Here is a 20,020-nt window from a genome sequence, read left to right as displayed (position 1 = left end):
AAAATTTTGTTCCTATTTCCAAAATGGATCTGTGCTAGTCAAGTACCACTGACCTCTTTGCTCTTTTCTTTATATAGAAAATGGAAACCATGGTTAAGAATAGTCAGCTTCTACCTTTTGAGTATTAAAGAAGAAACTATCACCAGGTCACACTGCTCAATTGTAAATGTGGTCTTTTCTGGTTTAGTAGAAAGGTTATCTTTGTTTCAACCTCAGATTGCCCTTAGTAAAAGAAGCAGCTCCCATTCTGATCTTTTTGGGTGCACATTGGAAGACAAAGGAAGAAATGTGTCACAAATATTAAAAACTGTTAAAAGTGCATAAACTTAGGATACCACTAAATGTTAATCTGTAATCTGTAATACCCACGTAAATGTCTCGCGCTCAAAGGACACTAACAGAATGCATTTGGGGACAAGAGAATTTTTTCCCCAAATACTTTTAATACAATAATAATCTGATATTTTATAGTGACTAGTCATTTCCACCTCTTTGCCTCCCTGCTCTTTCATCATTCTATTTCTCCGTTTCCTCCTTCTATCTTTCTGTCTTGGCATTCCCCTAAAAATAGGAATGTATTCTATTATCGTGGTCATTGCCTTTTATTTTTTAAGTTGCCATTATTTTCCAAATAGCACACACAAAGTATTTGCTTAGGTAAATCTGTATCCTGCACCCACCTCTTCCATCTCAGAGGCCTTCCCTAATCACATTAGCTAAAAGGACCATTTCCCCCAACCCCTTATTCCTATGATACTTTAAAAAAAATTTACCTCATACAAAGCAATCCTTTTAATTTGTCCGTTTGTATCCCCTACTAGGGCAGAGTACATTGTGTGTTGATTTTCTGCCAGATTCTCCTGAGTCTAGTCTTATACATGACATGCACTCATGCACTGTTCATTCAAAAATAATTCTTAGTACTTGTCTTGAGATGGGGAAAATGTGACGAACAAAAGTGAAGTCCCTGCCCTTATGGGATGCAAAACTCTTTGTATTAAAAAGTAAATTGTTTTGATAGTTCCAGATTTATTCTATAACTGTGCAATAGTTTCTAGGGCTCTTATTATATATGTGTCAGAATAGAAATAAAGCTAGTCTCTTTTTTTTTAATGTTCCCTTTATAACTTTTCTGCTTTCATTCCAGGGAGTCACTTTAGCATGGGTAAACATTATCGGTTATCATTGTTTCTTACTTTCTCCATTTGTGAAACGAGGGAGCCAATTCCAAGGCTTTTCTACAGCCTAGGGCTTAATAAACCATTATCAATTGTGCTTTCCAATGTGTGTCAGTTTCTCTTTATAGAGAGCCTTTCTGACCTTTTCCTAGATGTTACTAATAAGGCAGTTTAGAATTTTGTTTGGTGGGAAGATGTGCAGTAATGCTAATAGTCTACCATTTTGGAATATCAGTATTCTATCCAGGTGACCTGAAACACTGAATAAAAGTCTAACAAAACAGACGTTTCCTAATGTTGCTTTAAATGGTGTTAAGAAAAAAATGTTTGAATTTATAGTTTTTTTTTTAAATTAAATTTATTTATTTTATTTTTGGCTGCATTGGGTCTTTGTTGCTGCATGCTGGCTTTCTCTAGTTGCAGCAGGCGGAGGCTACTCTTCGTTGCAGTGCGTGGGCTTCTCATTGCAGTGGCTTCTCTTGTTGCAGAGCATGGGCTCTAGGTGCACGGGCTTCAGCAGTTGTGGTGCGGGGGCTCAGTAGTTGTGGCTCGCGGGCTGTAGAGTGCAGGTTTAATAGTTGTGGCTCGTGGGCTCTAGAGCACAGGCTGAGTAGTTGTGGCTCACGGGCTTAGTTGCTCCACAGCATGTGGGATCTTCCCAGACCAGGGCTCGAACCCATGTCCCCTGCATTGGCAGGCAGATTCTTAGCCACTGAGCCACCAGGGAAGCCCTGAATTTACAGATTTTTAAGATTGTAACCTTAATTTATTTTAACTTAAACACAGTCTGATATAAAACCTTTCCTACCCATTTTTGTGCTGGAGTAATACTTTATGAACTGATGTGACAAGAGTTGCAAAAGTTGCTGTCTTAGCGTTTTCCGTATGAATATACTGTCATTTGTTTCTTTGTTTCATACTGACCCTGGGGCCTGGAATGTCCTTCCCCTTTTCCTTTTAGTTCACTGGTTCCTTTCTATCTTTTAAGAAACATTGCTTTTTCTAGGATTCTGTCCCTGTCCTTACTTCCCGGAGGCTGGTTAATTATCATAAAGCCATGCACACCGTTATTTCTCAGTGTTTTCATAAAGCCATGAGCATAGTTATTTCCTTTATCACATTTTTCATAATTATTTATTTCTAGCTTTGCAGCCCCTAATTAGTCTGTGAGCTCTTTGATCCTAGAGACTTTATCGTGCTCTGGTTTGTAACAATCTAACCCAACACAGCGACTGGCACATAGACTGGCACATAGATTGTCGCAGACTTTTCAGGTGGCTATAACAAAATACCACAGACTGGGCAGCTTAAAAACAACAGAAATTTATCTTTTATAGTTCTGGAGGCTGGAAGTCTGAGATCAGGGTGCAACATGGTCAGGTGAGGGCCCTCTTTCAGGTCGCTGATTTCTTGTATCCTCATATGGTGGGGGAAGTGAGCTAGCTTTCTGGAGGCTCTTTTATAATGGTCCTAATCCCATTTCTAATAACCTTCCAAAGGCCCTACCTCCTAATACCATCATCTTAGGTGTTAGATCTTCAACATAGAATTTTGGGAGACACAGACATTCAGAACAGAGCATAGATCATGATCAGTATATGTCCATAAATGGATGAATAAAAATTAAGGATTAAGATTGGATCCAATTCTTTGTGCAGAGGATAGAGCCTCAAAGAAGGTATAGTCCAGAAGGGAGAATACAATTCAGCAATGATTACTTTTTCCATTGTGATAATGGTTGAAGTTATGAAATACAGGGGCAATCATGAAATGAAAGTTGATTAAGGAAGAGCATGCAATTTAGGCCAGAAAATTGAACTGACAATGAATTCAGATTACGGTTATGGGGACCAATTGAGAAGGATTCTTGAATGATTATGAAGAATTTGCAAGGAGTGTACAGAGTAAAGAATGATGAAATTTAATTGAAAATAACTTGTTGAAACTTCATAGTAATTGGGAAAATAGACACGAAGGTGTTGGAAAATTCATTTTAATGCTGTAAATTATTGATGAATTATCACTGCTAGCATATGCTCAAAATAGATTTATGTTGTCAATTTTTAAAAGCCCTTGGATAATTTAGATTAATATAATTCACTTAAAATCTATATAAAGTATTAATAAGTGACATTACCCACCACATTAAGACCTTGCTCCATGTCATGGACTGTGCTGCATACTTTTGTATGCACTGTCTTTAATACTTAATCCAGTGCAATTGTTCACATTTTACAGGTGAGAAAACAGAGGGTTAGAGAGTTCATCTTTGATCGCACAATTCATTAAATACCAGATCTGGCATTAAATCCATTCCGTTTGAATTGAAAGTTTGTGCCTCATTACACTACACTGTAATATACGCCAGTGAGTCTCTGAAGTACGTATACATTTTCAGCATGAGTTTAAAGTGTCAAGCATAAGTGTATGTAATTTAGTTATCTTTTACATGGTCACTCATTCATTCATTTATTCATTCATCAAACATTCATTGTCTCTCTAGGCACTGAGCAAGGTACTGCATATAAAACACATTTGCATGCTCTTTTGGAATTTATAGTGGAAGAGAAAGGCATTTAGAAATATAAATAACTATGTAATAACAATCTTGATAAATGCTATGAAGAAAAATACAGTGCCTTTTGTTAAGTAGATTACAGAGCAGGGTTCACATGTACTTACTTTCCTGTGGGCAAATGTAATTAGATTTACAATATAGCTTACTGTAACTCAAGAAGATGCTTAAAATAGCTCTAGATAAGTGGTACCACACCAGTGTAATCAAGCCGAACAGTTTGAAAACATTGCTCTTCCAGCAGTCTTTCGACAGTACAAAGGGAATTTTGGTGAATTGAAGAAAATTGTCCTGACAGGTTTTGAAAGTTTACCAAATGTCATGTCTGTATTTCAGCTTTGGAAGGTGACTTTGGAACTATCTCTACAATGACCTACATCTGTTCACAAAAGATAATAAATATCCATGAAGATGATTATTGCACTGCCCTTTAGAGAGCAGTATCTATCCTGCTGCAACTCTGAGTATGTGGGAGATTGTGAACTAGACATATTGAGAGAGTATTCGATAAGTGTGAATATTTGGCTTCATGTATTGCTAACATTTGGCATAAAATCTAAACAGCAGTAGAACAGGAGAATTTATATCATTTAAAACCTAATAAAGCTGAATGGCCAAACTAAAACAAACAACCAAAAACATTTTTAAAAGGCAAACAAAGCAAGGCAAAACAACGTGAAACTTAACCAGATGTTAATAGCAACTTAGGTCCTGCCTTTATTGTAGTTCAAAGGTTATGACAGCCTAAATTTGAATTTCAGAAGTTACCTTAGGCCTGTGTTATAATGATGTTATAAGTAACTGGCACTTAAGGAATTTGTGAAAATTGCAGAAAAAGCAAAGTCAGTGATCTCTGTTGTTTTTTTTCTCACCAACAAATGTGTGTTGTAGTTTGACTTTTCTTTCCGCCTTCTCCATTCAAAATCTGTTCATAAACCGATGGAAAACTGGTAATTTCCTGACAGTTGGAGGCACTTTTGTAATTATCTGTAAATCTGAAAGGCTTGAGACTCTATTTATTAGCTGTCAGGGAACCACTGAAATGCTTTTCATGAATTAAGTGGAAATGTATGTTAAAGATAGAAGTTAAGCAAGATATCCGATATCATAATTGAAACTCATTGTTGTCTATCAACTCTAGGTATTGTAAGGCTTCCCTATTATCACCTTTCCTGAGAGTTCCTTATCCTGTCAGTACTTCTCAGTATCCTCTCCCTCGTCTTTCTTTCCTCCTCTCACAAAAGGAGAATTGTTAAGTTGGATCTTGAGGAATAAATAGGAGCTTTGCTAACAGAAAGGTGAGAAAAGGATTCCTTGATAGGCACTGACTTCTACCAAGGCGGTAAAAACATGAAGGTATGAAACAGCATGGGTTAAGCTGAAAACTGAATTAATTCAGTGTTGTTAGAACTTGTAGTGCAAGGCAAGAAGTGACAGTAGAGGAGAACGATGGGGGAAGGGGTCAAAACAGATGGCAAAACCATCCAAGATCAAGAAGAACTTACGGTATATTAGGTGAGGGCCTATTTGGTGACCAGGAAGGGGCTTACCTCTACTACCAGGGCAGGAGGGAATGAAGGAAGGATTAATAGAGATACAGAAATGTGCACAGATAAGAACACATTTGTGAGATTTCATGCCTGGTCTGATGATTTTCATTTTCTTTGCAAATAAGAAGCCTGGTCAACCACAGCTGATGACAGAGTGGTTAGGAAACTTGAGGAACTGTTTAGAACTGTATTGGAAAGGAGAGGAAGGTACCAAGAGGTGTGAAAAAAGCTTTACTGGGAGAGGCACTGAGAGTCCCGCTAAAACTGAAATCTGTGAATGTGTATTGGCATCCATCTGTGCAGTTAATTTATATTTTTAGAGCTCTACTTAGTACTCTAATTGTAGGGCCCATTTTGACTTTGGAATTTTCAGGTTCCTTGTTGCCAGAAGACAAAGTTGACTTGAGAACGTAGATGATTATAGATGATATTAATATTTATTGAGTGCTTAATGTGCTAGGAATTGTGCTTAGTACATTATGGCCATTGCCACATTTATTCCCCTCTTTCCTATGAAGTATTATTCCCATTTAAAAAAAGAAACTGAGAATCCTGTTAAGTAATTTTCCCAAGATATTTTACCAATGAGAAGCAGAACTAGGATTTGAATGAAGATCAACATTGCAGCTGAGTAGAAAAAAAATTGAGGTTAAAAAGCGCTAATAGGGCTTCCCTGGTGGCGCAGTGGTTGAGAGTCCGCCTGCCAATGCAGGGGACACGGGTTCGTGCCCCGGTCCGGGAAGATCCCACATGCCGCGGAGCGGCTGGGCCCGTGGGCCATGGCCGCTGGAGCCTGCGCATCCGGAGCCTGTGCTCCGCAGCGGGAGAGGCCACAACAGTGAGAGGCCCACATACCACAAAAAAAAAAAAGAAAAAAAAAAAAAAGCGCTAATAGTTTGGGAGAAGATGTAAGTGTCAAAACGGTGGAAAATTTCAAGGAAATTCCAGGACAGAACTGATGGAAATAAGGTTTTTAGTGTTGTATAAAAGATGGGAAGCTAATTGGGAATTGGAATGTCAATGCTTAAGACTCCAGTAGTAGAAGCATTCAGAGTGCCCATTAGCTTTAAGTTGGAAGTGAGTTACTGAAAGGAGAGTAGAAGTGGAGGTTGTGGATTCTCTGGCTAGGTTATTGATCACAGTGCATGATTATTGATCATCAGTATTGATTATGGTGAGACTTTGGAGTGAAGAGAAATGGATTTTGAAGAAATGATCTGAAGGATGATAAGTCCTACTTTTCAGGATGATGTAACTTGATGAAATGAACTTAAATGAAGAAAGATTTCTTTGTATGAGTTGAGAAAGTAATGACAGTAAGATGTAGAGTGGAACTAGGATTATGGTGAGCCTGTGTTCGGGACCTAATGATATGGAATTAGCATGTATTCAAGAGGACTCAATCTAAGTCAGGTCTTCAAGGAGAAAAGATCGTGGAGAGAATGCAATGTCTAGGTTAGGAATAAGGAAATTTATTTGAAAAAATGGGAGCTCTAGAGGATACAGTGAAAAATATTGGGAAGGACATCAAGAGGGGTGGGGTAGGGTGGAGAGTATGAACCAATAGGAAAAAATACAGTGTAGTTGTGTGAGTATGAGACTGAGAAAGAGGATTAGTGATTAGAGGAAACAGTTAATTTAGGACCTGAGAGTATGAGAGGCAGAGGCATCAGTGGAATTTGATGGCTTCAAATTTGTAAATGGAGCTTTGGTTTAAAGGTGTTTCGCTATTTTGATTCCAAATAGTGCCATGATTTGACTTCAGCCACATTAATATTTGAGCTGAGTGTAGCGCTGTCCAGAGTTCTGTAGGTGTTGAGCTGATGGAGGTACCTTGCTGGTCAGTCATTCAATATAAGATCTGGATTAAAAATAACTGGATTTATGCTTCTGGTTCTGTCACCTGCTTAATAATATTTTACTTAAAGAATCTAATGTTGATAATAGTACATATTACTTAGACATATTTTTCTAATATTTCACTTATTCAGAGCATCACACTGCATTAATATTTAGTGTTTAGGATTGTATATCATCATCTTTTGATTATTAGGACAGGTTCCTACTTAATGATGTTAATTTCTATTGCTACCTTTAAAAACAACATAGTCTTACCTAAGCACTTGAATAACTGTAACACAAATTAAGAAATATAAATGGGGTCTGTAGATTTACTTTTTCCAAAATGTATGGAAAAGAAAGGTGGCTTATAGAAAATAAAGGAGATACAACATCATCAAGTGGATTTTCTCCAAAAATTCATCAGATTTTAGCACTGGAAGTGTTTTTACACATCACATAGTCCATCCACTCATCAATGCAAGCATTCAAGGTCTTTTTTTTTTTTTTTAACATCTTTATTGGAGTATAATTGTTTTACAATTGAGTGCTAATTTCTCCTGTATAACAAAGTGAATCAGCTATACATATACATATATCCCCATATCTCCTTTCTCTTGCATCTCCCTCCCACCCTCCCTATCCCACCCCTCTAGCTGGTCACAAAGCACCGAGCTGATCTCCCTGTGCTATGCGGCTGCTTCCCACGTTGTGGAAAGAGTGAGCAAAATTGAGGTTGGAATGTTGGCTCCTGCCCCTAAAATTGTGTAACCCTGAAAACTTGGCTTCTCCAAGCCTAGTGTTCCCTGTTCTATAAAATGGGAATGCTAGTATTATCAAAGAGTAATTGAGAGGATTGCAGCAGCCCATTTAACTTTTTGACACCTCTAGCTATCAGAGGTTATATTTACATGGAACAAGACTCTGTCTCTCTGTAGTTTTCTAACATATTTGCTGTACTTCAACTTCCTGGAATTGCATTAGGAAGCTGAAAAATCATCTTAACACTAAGTTTCACACAGAGTTTAATTTTTGATGTTTATGCAGCAATCTGGGCTTTGAAAACTCAATAATAACAATGGTTTATTTTCCCCAAAGATAAATATTGAACACCCAGCGTATATCAGGCAATGCTATGTGGAAGCCCCCCCAGGCAAAATCAGTCATCAGAGGAGTCACATATATCCCAGGAACCATCTGCTTTCATGGCCCTGCTGTGCTCAGGTGCAGGCTGGGAGCAGCCTGTGGGAAGCGTGGATTCTGTGCAAATCCAGCAAAGGGTTTCAGAGCTCAGCAGATTGTGCCCTTGGTCACTTACACTCCATCTAGCTGGAGGTCTTGGAAGCACCTTGTTCAGGACACCACATCATATGTGTCCACCCTATTCATATGTAAAAATAATATTGCTAAAGGGTCTGGTGTACACTTTGTTTCACAGAATAAAAGATAAATGTAAATTTGTCTGTAGGGAAGACAGCAGCTAATAGGAGCTCCTATACATTTTGCTTTCTTCACATTTCCCCATGCCAGCCCCCTCATAGCCACCTCCATATGCATCATAAAAGTATGGTGACACCAACAAGACAAACTGATTAAGACATGCTTTTGCAATGTGGTTCTTCATGGTTAATTTTCAATACAATACTTAAAGAAATTATATTTGTTTTCAGTACTGATCAATTTTCTTTCATGTTTGACTTCTCAGTTATCAGGCTGGTGATTTACATCTCCATAACAAAGATACGTGAGCAAGAATTGTGCATCAACATTTTTGCTAAAGTTCTGCAATCACAAATTTCTGTTCTTCTGTCTTCTCACTTTATGTTTATTCTAAGATGGTTTGAGTCACTTCCTTGAATTATGTAATTTTGTTGTACTTGTTTACAGATTTTAGGTTATACTACTTATTAAGGAGTGCAATAGAATTTCTTGAAGTCGGCCATGAAAATGGCTACTTAAAGTAGCTGTCGTAGCTGTCGGTAGTGTTTCTGTAGTTGTGTATTACAAGGCTTTGGAGAATCTGCCTCCTGTGGCTTTCAAAGATCATCCTTTGAATAAGGACTTATTCTTTAGCTTTGTCCTAATGCCTTCACATTCTACAACCTTGGGTCAGTCAGCCCCTTGTCAGCTGATGTGATTTTACATTTTTGCTTTGATCGTTAGTCACTCACTTTAAGTTCTCCTTTTGTACTGTTTGCTATTTGCTTCCAAAACGAACCTGCTTTCTGCGCTTGTGAGGAAAGGAAAGGAGAAAGAGAATTAAAAGAAAATAGTAGGTGGGTTCTCAGTTATTTTTTGCTTTATTGCTAATGCTAACTACTATTATAAAGTTTGGAATTATGATTGAAGTATTCGTGAATAATTCATTCAAGGAACTTTTTCTTAAGCCCTAGTGAACACTGAATATTTCCAAATATGATTGGATGATGCTATTAAGTTAAAGGGGAAAACTCTCTCCTAGGAGAGTAGGTTTATCTGCTGTTTCTTCTGAAAATTTGAATGTGGATTTGCATAGTACTAAATATTCTTTTTAGCTCTACTATGTTTTCTAAAATAGCTTCTCATTTTTGGAGGGCTTTTTGTCCATTTTGTCAAATATATCAATAAATTTACCTATTTTAACTAATGTAATTTTTAATTTTTATCACTCGGTAGTAACCAACCATGTGTAAACATGAATGATATATTTTCCTCCTCTACATCACACTTCTTAGCCCCTTTAATAAGAACCTTTATAAAAATAAGATCATGAACCCTGGGTAATGTATTTTAGTTGCAATAAAAATTCCTAAGTTAATTAATTATGAGATGACTGTACACCAGACATAGAACTTCATGACACCATGAAGTATTAAAATACTGAAATAGCTGCTGGTTCTTTCTAAAAAGTATGGCCATTTAAATCACCTAAATAATGGCCTCTGACATTACAGAATTAAAAAATTATATTTTTTCTACCTGATAATTGGATAAGAGATTGGAAATTAATATAACCTTCCAGGGGCTGAGAGATTCCTGGGGTTTTTTTTACTTCCTTTTCTTGTTTGTATTGATTCTCACTATAATGGATCAAGGAATTTCTTTTAGCTTCTGGACTTTTCTAGAAGTGCGCTAAGTTTTGGTTATTGGTTTTATAGTAAGGGACCTATAACACAAATTGTTTTTTTCAATAAGTAAAAGCCTTTGTCAAACTTCTCTGTGATTTAGCCATGCATGTTTCAGAAGGTCACATATACTAACTTTTGTACAAGGTGAAGTTTACTCAGAAGGTCAAAAGGCATGCCAAAACAAACAGAAAGCATTTTATTTCATTTTAACTACATCTCTTTAAAGAAAAAAAAAGTGTTTATTTAATGGATATGATCACACGACTGTCCAATTAGTCCTTTCTTTTTTTTTTTTACACATATCAGCTCACAAGAACATACCTTTTAAGGTCTGTGGCCTGTTTCTGTTTAAAAAAGAAATAATAGTAAAAGTACACAATAAAGAAAATGAGAAAACTTTTGCTGCTCTATTTTTCACAACAAAATACTGTATATTAAGATAATTCTGATACTCTGATGTTCTAGAATTTAGAAATCAGGGAATTTCTAAACTCAAACTGTTAAAATAAGTTTACAGTTAAGATACAAAGGAAAGAAAGAAAACTTCCTTATCTCATTATTCTCAAATGTTAGTAACATTATTTTATCTCACATGAGAATCAAAATATGAGAGACACTGCTTTTAGGGCATGGGGTAAATAACGTAATTATGCAGACAAAAGTGAATTACTCAAATAATACCAATATATCATCGTATCTACACATGAAATGAATTCAAAATTATGTATTTCAGTGGTAGTCACTGAAGCAAAAAAGTGTAGTAAGATGTTATGTCCTTAAACATGTTAACTTTATTATATAAATTTTACTTATTGTGGTGTAATAATACCAGTAATTTTGTAAAATATATTTTAATACTGATTCTAAATTCAAATAAATTTAATTGTCACTACAAGGAAGTTCTTCACATATATTATAGAATTGACAATTTTTCATGAGATATTTACTAAATGAGACAGTTATATGTGCATAGTCTGCTTTTTATAGTCTTGGAACTTCCACAGTAAGCAGACTGACTGCCAGTCTGAAATTCCTTCCGTTTTAGACTACAATGACAAAGTTCTCTGGTCAAACCAGGTAACATTGCAAGTGCTATCTCAGTGACATTGTATTATCTCTGTTCTCTCCTCTTAGTCTTTGCTCCTGTGAAGTATATTTCAATAATCTTTGCACTACACCATACCCTGTAAAACAATCTGATTTCTCTGGATCCTATCTAAAAGTTGATTAATTATATTGGTTAATAATAAGACAAATAGGACTTATGTATGTAAATAAATCTCATATTTTTCAAGTCAGGAATAAGCAAGGATCTAATATTTATTCATCTATATAATATTTTTCATTGTTTCAAGTACCAACTGTTAATAATAATAATTGTTGCTCTTATTATATTCTTCTTTTTCTTCTTCTTATTTTGTTGCCAAACACTATGCTAGTATTTTACAAAATATTAACTGACTTAATTTAGTCGTCATGATTCTGAGTTAAATACTACTGCATCCCCTTTTTTTTCCAGGTAAGGGGATTGGACAGAGAAGTCAAGAACTTGTCTTAAGGTCTATATACTCAAAGAACATACAAAGAATTGATGGTCAAATTTTGACGGTCTTTTTCAAATTTTCCTGATTTATTGTTAGAGCTTAATAATCTTACTGTAATTCTCTTCAGATTTCAAATTAATACATTTAATGTAAATAGCCTTAATGTATTTATGTAAAAATTTCAAGTTATTGATTTATAAACATACACATACACACACATTTATTCATCATCCTACCAAAAGTGGAAAGAAAAGCCTCGCAAAAGTTAAAGACAAGTTATTGTTTGGTTTGAAGTCCCAGATACTTTGGGCTGAAGTGAATCTCTTTGATGTTTCCACAGGAATTCCTCTACACTTTGGGAAATGTGACTTAGGACAGAAAATATAAAGGCAGGCACAAATAAAGGCAGTCACCATAGTTATGACGGGCTAGTGGTGATATGAAGTAACTAAACAGTCTGTCCATATCTAAAGAGGGCCTTGAAATAAAACCTTGGAGATTTAGAAGAGGCAAACAGCAATTTCAGCCAGTGCAATAGAAAGCTACATGCTATCAACTCTTTCAGAGATGGAGTTGGATACCTTTTTCATTTTTCTTTTGATCATGCATCTCGATATTTAGGTGATTATTCTTTCATTCTTTTAGGAGTCACTCTTAAGATATGATGCTTTCCTGTGAAACCTTAGACACAGGAATCTTGGAAACCAAAGGACTCTAGGACTCTGTGCCAATAGAGCTGCTTTGTGAGTACCCTCAGTGTATAATAACGTTTTCTTCTGTCTGAGTCATTCTAAGTCATGCAGCTGTGGAACTGGTGGATCTTAATGTGAACGGGAATGTTAGCTTGGCTGGCTGGTGTTTACATCCATTTTCAAAACTAGAACGGATTTTAAAGTTGACACTTTTAGCTTTTAGTCCTTCTATGAGGCTATATTCTGTGTGATCTTGGTCAAGAGATTAAGCTTCAGTTTCTCTGTATATAAAACAGAGCTAAACATACAGACTTCCTTCACTGAAAGGATATTATAAAAGTAGTAAATGATAAATTTCAATAATAATAATTATATTGTTATTATTACTAATATGAATGCAGGTTTTGAAATAAAGGTGGAGGCTTTAGGTATATACTTTTATTATTATCTTTGTCATTTGCACCCTTTAAAAAATAACTGTATTTTGAACAAAAATGCTTATGTTGGGAGTTCTCATATTCATATTTTATTTGTATTGATACATAGTCTTTATTACTCACAAAGGTTTAATCTAACTTCGCCCTCAAAACAGTCCTCGTGTAAAGGAGGTCAGGAATTATTATCCCCACTGTGCAGATGAGAAAACTGACCCTCAGCACTGTCAGTGTCTTGTTCAAGACTGTATAGTAACAGAGAGAATTTGAAGTCAGATGTTCTTAATAACCAGTCTATGTTCTTTTCAAAAACTATATTTAGTTGGCCGAATTTCCTTTTTGCATTTGGATTGCTACATACTTTATATTATACGAGTATTGTGATAAATTTACAAAGTTGTATCACCTGTTTGTCAAGAACAGTTCCTAGACCAGCTGTATGGTTATATTCTGCCTTCATTCTCACTTTCATGAACACATCTTCGTATGTCCAGGTGGCAGGCAGAATAGTGGCTCCCCACATTCTAATCCATTCACCCTGTGAATGTTATGTTGCATGGCAAGGAAGAAGTAAGGCTGCTATTCAGATGACCTTGTAATTATCCTTGATTGCATGTATGGGCCCAGTGTAATCACCAGGGGCCTGAGAAATGAGAGAAATAGCGGCATGAAAAGGATTCAGCCCAGTGTTGGTGGTTTGAAGATGGAGGAATGCAGCCACAGTCAAGGAATGTGGGTGGCTTTTAGGAACTAGAAAGGCAAGGAAACAGATTGTTCCCTTGGCCTCCCACTAACACCCTGATTTTAGCCCAGTGAGATTTCTGACCTCCAGAACTATGAGATAATAAATTTGCATTGTTTTAAGCCAGTAAATTTGTGGTAGTTTATTACAGCTGCGATAAGAAGCTAATACAACCTGACACTGTGAGATTAGGTGATGAAGCTTGAGAGTAGAGTGGTTTATGCCAGGGTGACTGAAGTCAGTCATGGGGAGATTTGCCTCTTTGGTGTGTTCACTTTTTTGTCCCATGCTAAGCATATAACTGTTGAAGTAGGTTGTAATATGTCATACGGTTCCTTCTGGATACATGGTTTCCTAAGGGAAATGACTTGTCCTTGCCTATTCCTTATTAGTTAAGAGCACAGACTATGGATCCTGAGTATATGAGTTCACATGCTGGCTCTGATTCTTACTACAGGCATACTTTGTTTTACTGCATTTTACTTGATTGAGATTCCCAGATATTGCATTTTTTTTCAAATTGAAGATTTGTGGCAACCCTGCATCAAGCAAGCCTAGGCACCATTTTTCCAACAGCATTTGCTCACTTTGTAACTCTGTGTCCCATATTGGTAGTTTTTGTAATGTTTCAAACTCTTCACCAGCAAAATGATTACAACTCACTAAAGGCTCAGATGATGATCAGAATTTTTTAGCAATAAAGTAGTTTTTAATTAGGTATGTACATTTTTTTAGACATAATGCTATTATTGCACACTTAATGGACTACAGTATAGTGTAAACATAACTTTTATGTGTGCTAGGACACCAAAAAATTTATGTAACTTGCTTTATTTTGATATTCGCTTTATTATGGTGGTCTGGAACTGAATCTGCAATATTGCTGAGGTATGCCTGTAATTATGATCTGCCAGAGTGTTCGACTTTTCATCTGTGAGGCAAAGACAGTAAAAAGCATCTTTTTCATAGGGCTGCTGTGAGAATGAACTGTGTTAATTTATGTTATGTACTTAGAACAGTACTTGGCACATAGTAGGAGCTATATAAATATTAGCTATTGTTATTATTATTATCTTTATTCCTTAAATACTGTATTCTCTAGGGTCACAGTCTTTGTTTTCATGGATAGACAGGAGAGTGTCCAAAATCTTGGGGGGGAATGCTTTTGGGGTAGAAGCATTTTAATGAAACTAAATTCTGTCAATTTCATAACTTATTATCTAACCTAATTTTTAAAAATTACATATATTTGATAGCTAATATTTAATATATTTTAAAATAACATATTTTACTTTTCTTTTTTCTTTTTTTAATTGAGGTATAGTTGATGTATAATATTATATGCATTTAAATGTACAAAATAGTGATTCACAATTTTTAAAAGTTATATACTCCATTTACCATTCTTATAAAATAGATTAAAATCTTTTACCTTTAAACAACTCCCTTCCTTGTCTGCTCTCATTATCACAAACATGTAGATGGGGCAAGTTTTGCATATTCTATAATAATTCACGTCATTTGTCTTTCTATTTTAGACTCTATTGTGAGCCTTTAGGTTTGTTTTGATGTCACTGTTTAAGCATGCAAATTTCTTGGTGCTAGGAAAAGTATGCAGCACCCTGTAAAAAAAGGTCTTAGATTTAAAAAACAAAATACTTTGCAAGTGAGAAAAACCTAGTCTGAATTTTCAGACATTCTATGAAGAGAGGAGCCTCTGAACTGGGTGAATAGAAATTTCTACTTCATTCACTGTGTCTGGCAGTGGTGTGGTGGATCTTCTAAAGGCCTGGTAGGAGCATATATTTGATTAACTTTTTAGACTGTGGGCACAGTAGCTGTATTGCAAAGCACAATATGTTAATTCAGCCAACATACGTTACACACCTCCCAATGTCAACAGATAAATGATGTCTGTTCAAGGCTTTCCCAGGACAGTGGGGAAGAACCGATGATCCCTGAAATAGCATCGATTCTAGTAGTAGAGTTAGGCAGGGATGCAGGATTTGTTTATTCCATCGACCGCCCTACGCACGGAGGCCAGTAGCAGCATGCTATGATTTCTTACATAGTTTTTAGTCATGCATTGTTCTTATGGAATAGCTTGTCTCTGCCTGTTTTCTGACTCCCTAGGTTTTCTCTGGTAACTGGATACTTGAAAACTATATCACAGACCTATTGAATATGTGGTTTAAAAACTCACCGATAATCACACTGTGTGCTTTTAATTAAATGTTATTTCTGTTTTCCCTCAAATTTATTTGGCATCTTTGTGGTGTCCTTTAGTCTGTTTCTTCAACTTCTAATTTACAGCCTCACTCCTCCTACGCTTCACTAATTGGCATCTCATTTGCCTGCATATAGTTAAAAATCACAGAAAATGGGGAGGGGCTTTCCCCAAGGCACTTAACTATGTGGAAATATATAGATCTTTGTGTGACCTCAGAAACTTTTGAACACTGAACATACAAAGGATATCACTCTTTCTTAACTCTGCTTTAATTTTAATCTGAGATTTGACAGAAGGGTAGCAGAAAAAAAGAGAAATTATTTGAATAAAAAATGTCACTGGAATGAGTTAGTGGAAGGTTTCAAGAAAATTACATACCAAATACCTGGTCATGTCTTCTTTATCTCTATATGCCTTTCTACCTTGAAATCACATCAAGAAATCAGTAGGGAGGTAAGCTGAGCACACTCCACAGTATTCTCCCATTAAAACCAATGCCACTTACTCACTCACTGTGTCCTGATTTCTTTTACATAGACTGTGGATTCTGGGGGTTGATGTTAATGCTGAGAGCAAACATTCAGGCTGAATTGGCATATATTTTTGGCCGTCTCTTTAACCCAATTTTTAAATTGAATATTTAGTCCTCACCATACATGTTATACTCCAGAAATAATGAATTGAGAATTCCTGTTAAGAGTAAATCACTCACCTTTGCTAATGTATCCATGAAAAATGTGGTTAATAATGAGTTAACCACATTGGTTAACTCATTGGTTTCAGATACAGGGAATATTTCTAAGATATTAAATTCTGATAATCAAATCCTAACATTGCTTAACAGCTTTATGATGTTATGGCAGATGCCCTGAGCAGATAATTTTATGATTATGGTTCTTATCTATAGTATGTGAATGTACGTAGAGATGAGTTAAATCACACAAGATTCTACAGTATATGACAACTCTCATAATACTTTATATCTCTATTTTAGGTTTAATAATTAGGCCTTGTTAACTGTGTATGAATCTGTTTTCCATCATGGAAGAGTGACTGAGAAAAGAGAACCTGTTTTATTTATCTTGGCATTCCTACTATTCATAACATAATACCTTTTGTATGCTAACTGCTTACTAAACGTTGGTTAAATTGATTAATTAACACAAGGGAAAAATAGATTGGGCTATCCCTTTGACTCATTCATTTAATTATTAAAATTGATGCTAACCTGGAGAATGTGGCTTGGCTATGTGGTCAAATGGAGTTTCTAATTGAACTTTTCTCCAAAATTTAGGCTTTCCCTTTGTAGGAGCACAGCCTGCCCTAGTATATACATGGTATAAACCAGACCAGAATGCAGCTCCTCTGTAGGAAGGCACATAGGGAAAAGAGAGTGCCCAGAAATGTCTGTCCTAAGCTTGCATAGTTTGTTTGTTTTTTCCCTTTTTCCAAATTCAGCAATCAGATGTGGATCAGACTGAAGTGTTATTTTACCAGAAGTGTCTCCGTAAGGAAACATGAAGCCAGTAGGTAGGTGAGAAGCCTGAGACTCAGAGGGGTTAGGTACTTTGTTCAAGGTCAGAAGTCAAGTGTAGGTCTGAGCCTAAGCTTTCTAACACTAAATCCAGTACTTTTTAAAAAAAGAATCCTTCAGAATAGGGTGAAGAAGGGCAGCAAGGAGTTATGCTGCACCACAGTAGGAAATAGCCGGTTCCCCAGGGGGAGGAAGCCTAATGAGTTAGGCTGGGGCTCATCACAGGGCCAAACAAAGGCAGAGAAGGTCCATGTGCTCTGTCTGTTGCTGAGGAGGACACCAAGAGAGTCGAGCCCACTCAGGGAAACCAGAGACAAATAAAATAATTGAAGCTATAGGATTTTCATCGAGCCCTGGAGTGTGGTGGTGACTCCTATAAATGTTACCTTTGTCATATGACTTTACATTACTTTTCTTTTTTTCCGGCTCTACTGAGATGTACTCATTGACCTAAAACATTGTGGAACTCTAAGGTGTACAATGTAATGATTTGATACACGTATATAGTGTGAAATTATTGTCATAATGAGGTTAGTTAACACATCCGCCACCTCACATAATTATCATTTTGTTGTTGATATGGTGAGAACATTAAAGCTCTACTCACCCAGCAACTTTCAAGAATACAATATGGTATTCTTAACTCTAGTCACCATGCGGTACTTATTCATCTTATAACTGAAAGTTTGTACTCTTTGACCACCATCTCCTCATTTTCCCTAGCCCTCAGCCCCTGGCAACCGCCATCCTACTATCTGTTTCTATGAGTTTGAATCCACATATATGTGACATCACACTGTATTTGTCTTTATCTGTCTGACTTATTTCACTTAGCATATTGCCTTCAAGGTCCATCTATGTTGTCACAAAAGGCAGAATTTCAGTCTTTTTTACAGCTGAATAGTATCTAATGTACACATATAATATATACACCACATTTTCTTTATCCATTCACTTCTGTATCTTGGCTGGTTTGAATAGTGCTGCAGTGAACTTGGGTGTGCAGATATCTCTTCCAGATAGTAATTTCATATTCTCGGGATGTACACCTAGAAGTGGGACTGCCGTATCATACAGTAGTTCTATTTCTAATTTTTTGAGGAACCTCCATATTGTTCTCCATAGCGGCTACACAAATTTACATTTCCACCAACAGTGTGCGAGGACTCCCTTTTTCCAGCATTTGTCATCTCTGGTCTTTTTGATAATAGCCTTTCTACTTTTTAAATTTATATGTCATGGCATCAACAATTAAAGATTTTTTACTTTCATTTAAAGTAACTTTAACATGTTTAAAAGTTTTTGTTAACTTTTACTAAGGATATAAACTTATTTTGAGGTGTGGAAAAATCTCATACCTGGTGAGATGTGACTGGGCCAGTAGATGTAATGTTGCCTTAAGCTCTATTTACTCATATCTTATATTAATGTCTAATGCCTTTGTAGCGTTTTTTTTAAAACCAGGAGAAATAATGGCTTCTAATTTACTAATGGCAGTGAAAAGCCAAAGTACATTAAAACTCCAATGTTAGTATTACTGACTATAGTAATAGATGGAAACTACACACTTGATCATATTATCTTATAACATATCCCCCAGGTATACTTGTGTGTGTGTGTGTGTGTGTGTGTGTGTGTGTGTGTGTGTGTGCATGCGTGCATGCACAAAGATGGCTGTGGGGTATGAGGGTTGGAAAGCAGCAGTGAGGAGTTATTGACCACTGTGCCATGGTCTGAACTTGTACTAACTGTCCAATTTAGGCAAAGATACTGAGGCTTTACTCAAGTAGAGAAATCGGATGCTGGTATAACAATTGGAAAGCTATCAAATTTATTGAAATAAAATGGTACCTGTGGGAAAGAAGGGAAGGAGATGGATTTGAGTCCTTGTGGAAGTAGACTCTACCAGGACCGGTAATTTGATTTGATGTTAGAGAAGGGGAGGCAGTATTGGTGATTCTGACTTTGAGCTGAGTCACTGGCAGATCCTGCTGCGTTTACTAGAAAGCTGTGAGGACATGTGCACGCTGAGGGCAATGGCAGGGAGCTTAGAGAAGTCAGAGGTTCTGAGCTTGAAGGGTATTTCCAAAGTACTCTCTCTCTGAAGAGTGTTTCCTGCATTGGCTAAATATAGTAAGATCTATTAATTGGGTAACAGTCAAAAAAGGAAGGGTCTTAAATGTTCCCTATACTCAAATCATGCTTCCAATAATTCTGTTCTATTAGTGAGCCGCTGTCATCAGCAAAAAGAGGGAAATCTGTTGAAATGGTAGAATACCTCCATATTATATGTTTAGGACCTCTTTGATCCCATTATATTTTCCTGTGGTATTTTGAAACCATAAAGGGATTATTTTATGCAAGCAAATTTAACTAAAGACTTATTTTCCTTTTATGCTTATCAAGGTTAAAAAAAAAAAAGGATTTCTTTTTACATTATAACTCCAAGGGATAATTAACTCAGAATAAATTTGGGTTGTTTTCTTCTATTATATGCTGATTTCAAACTCCATTATAATTCTAGAATTCAGAAAATAATGGGATCACAGTCAATTATGCTAAATGAATGTTAAGATTACAGTACTCTTTCCAGGA

The 20,020-nt window shown here is 36.2% G+C and overlaps 1 protein-coding gene across 1 annotated transcript in view; it reads left to right on the top strand.

Annotated features, from left to right (window-relative positions):
* The window catches only part of SLC16A7 (solute carrier family 16 member 7), a 167,039-nt gene that overhangs the window by 42,432 nt on the left and 104,587 nt on the right, over positions 1-20,020 (top strand). The window contains exon 2 of the mRNA XM_007467622.1: positions 12,439-12,536. The gene's annotated coding sequence lies outside the window, so the exon portion shown is untranslated. The remainder of the gene's footprint in view (positions 1-12,438; positions 12,537-20,020) is intronic.

Source organism: Lipotes vexillifer, unplaced genomic scaffold, assembly GCF_000442215.2.
Source record: "Lipotes vexillifer unplaced genomic scaffold, Lipotes_vexillifer_v1.1 scaffold387, whole genome shotgun sequence".
In the NCBI taxonomy this organism is placed as follows: domain Eukaryota; kingdom Metazoa; phylum Chordata; class Mammalia; order Artiodactyla; family Lipotidae; genus Lipotes; species Lipotes vexillifer.
This window is presented reverse-complemented; position numbering and strand designations above follow the sequence as displayed.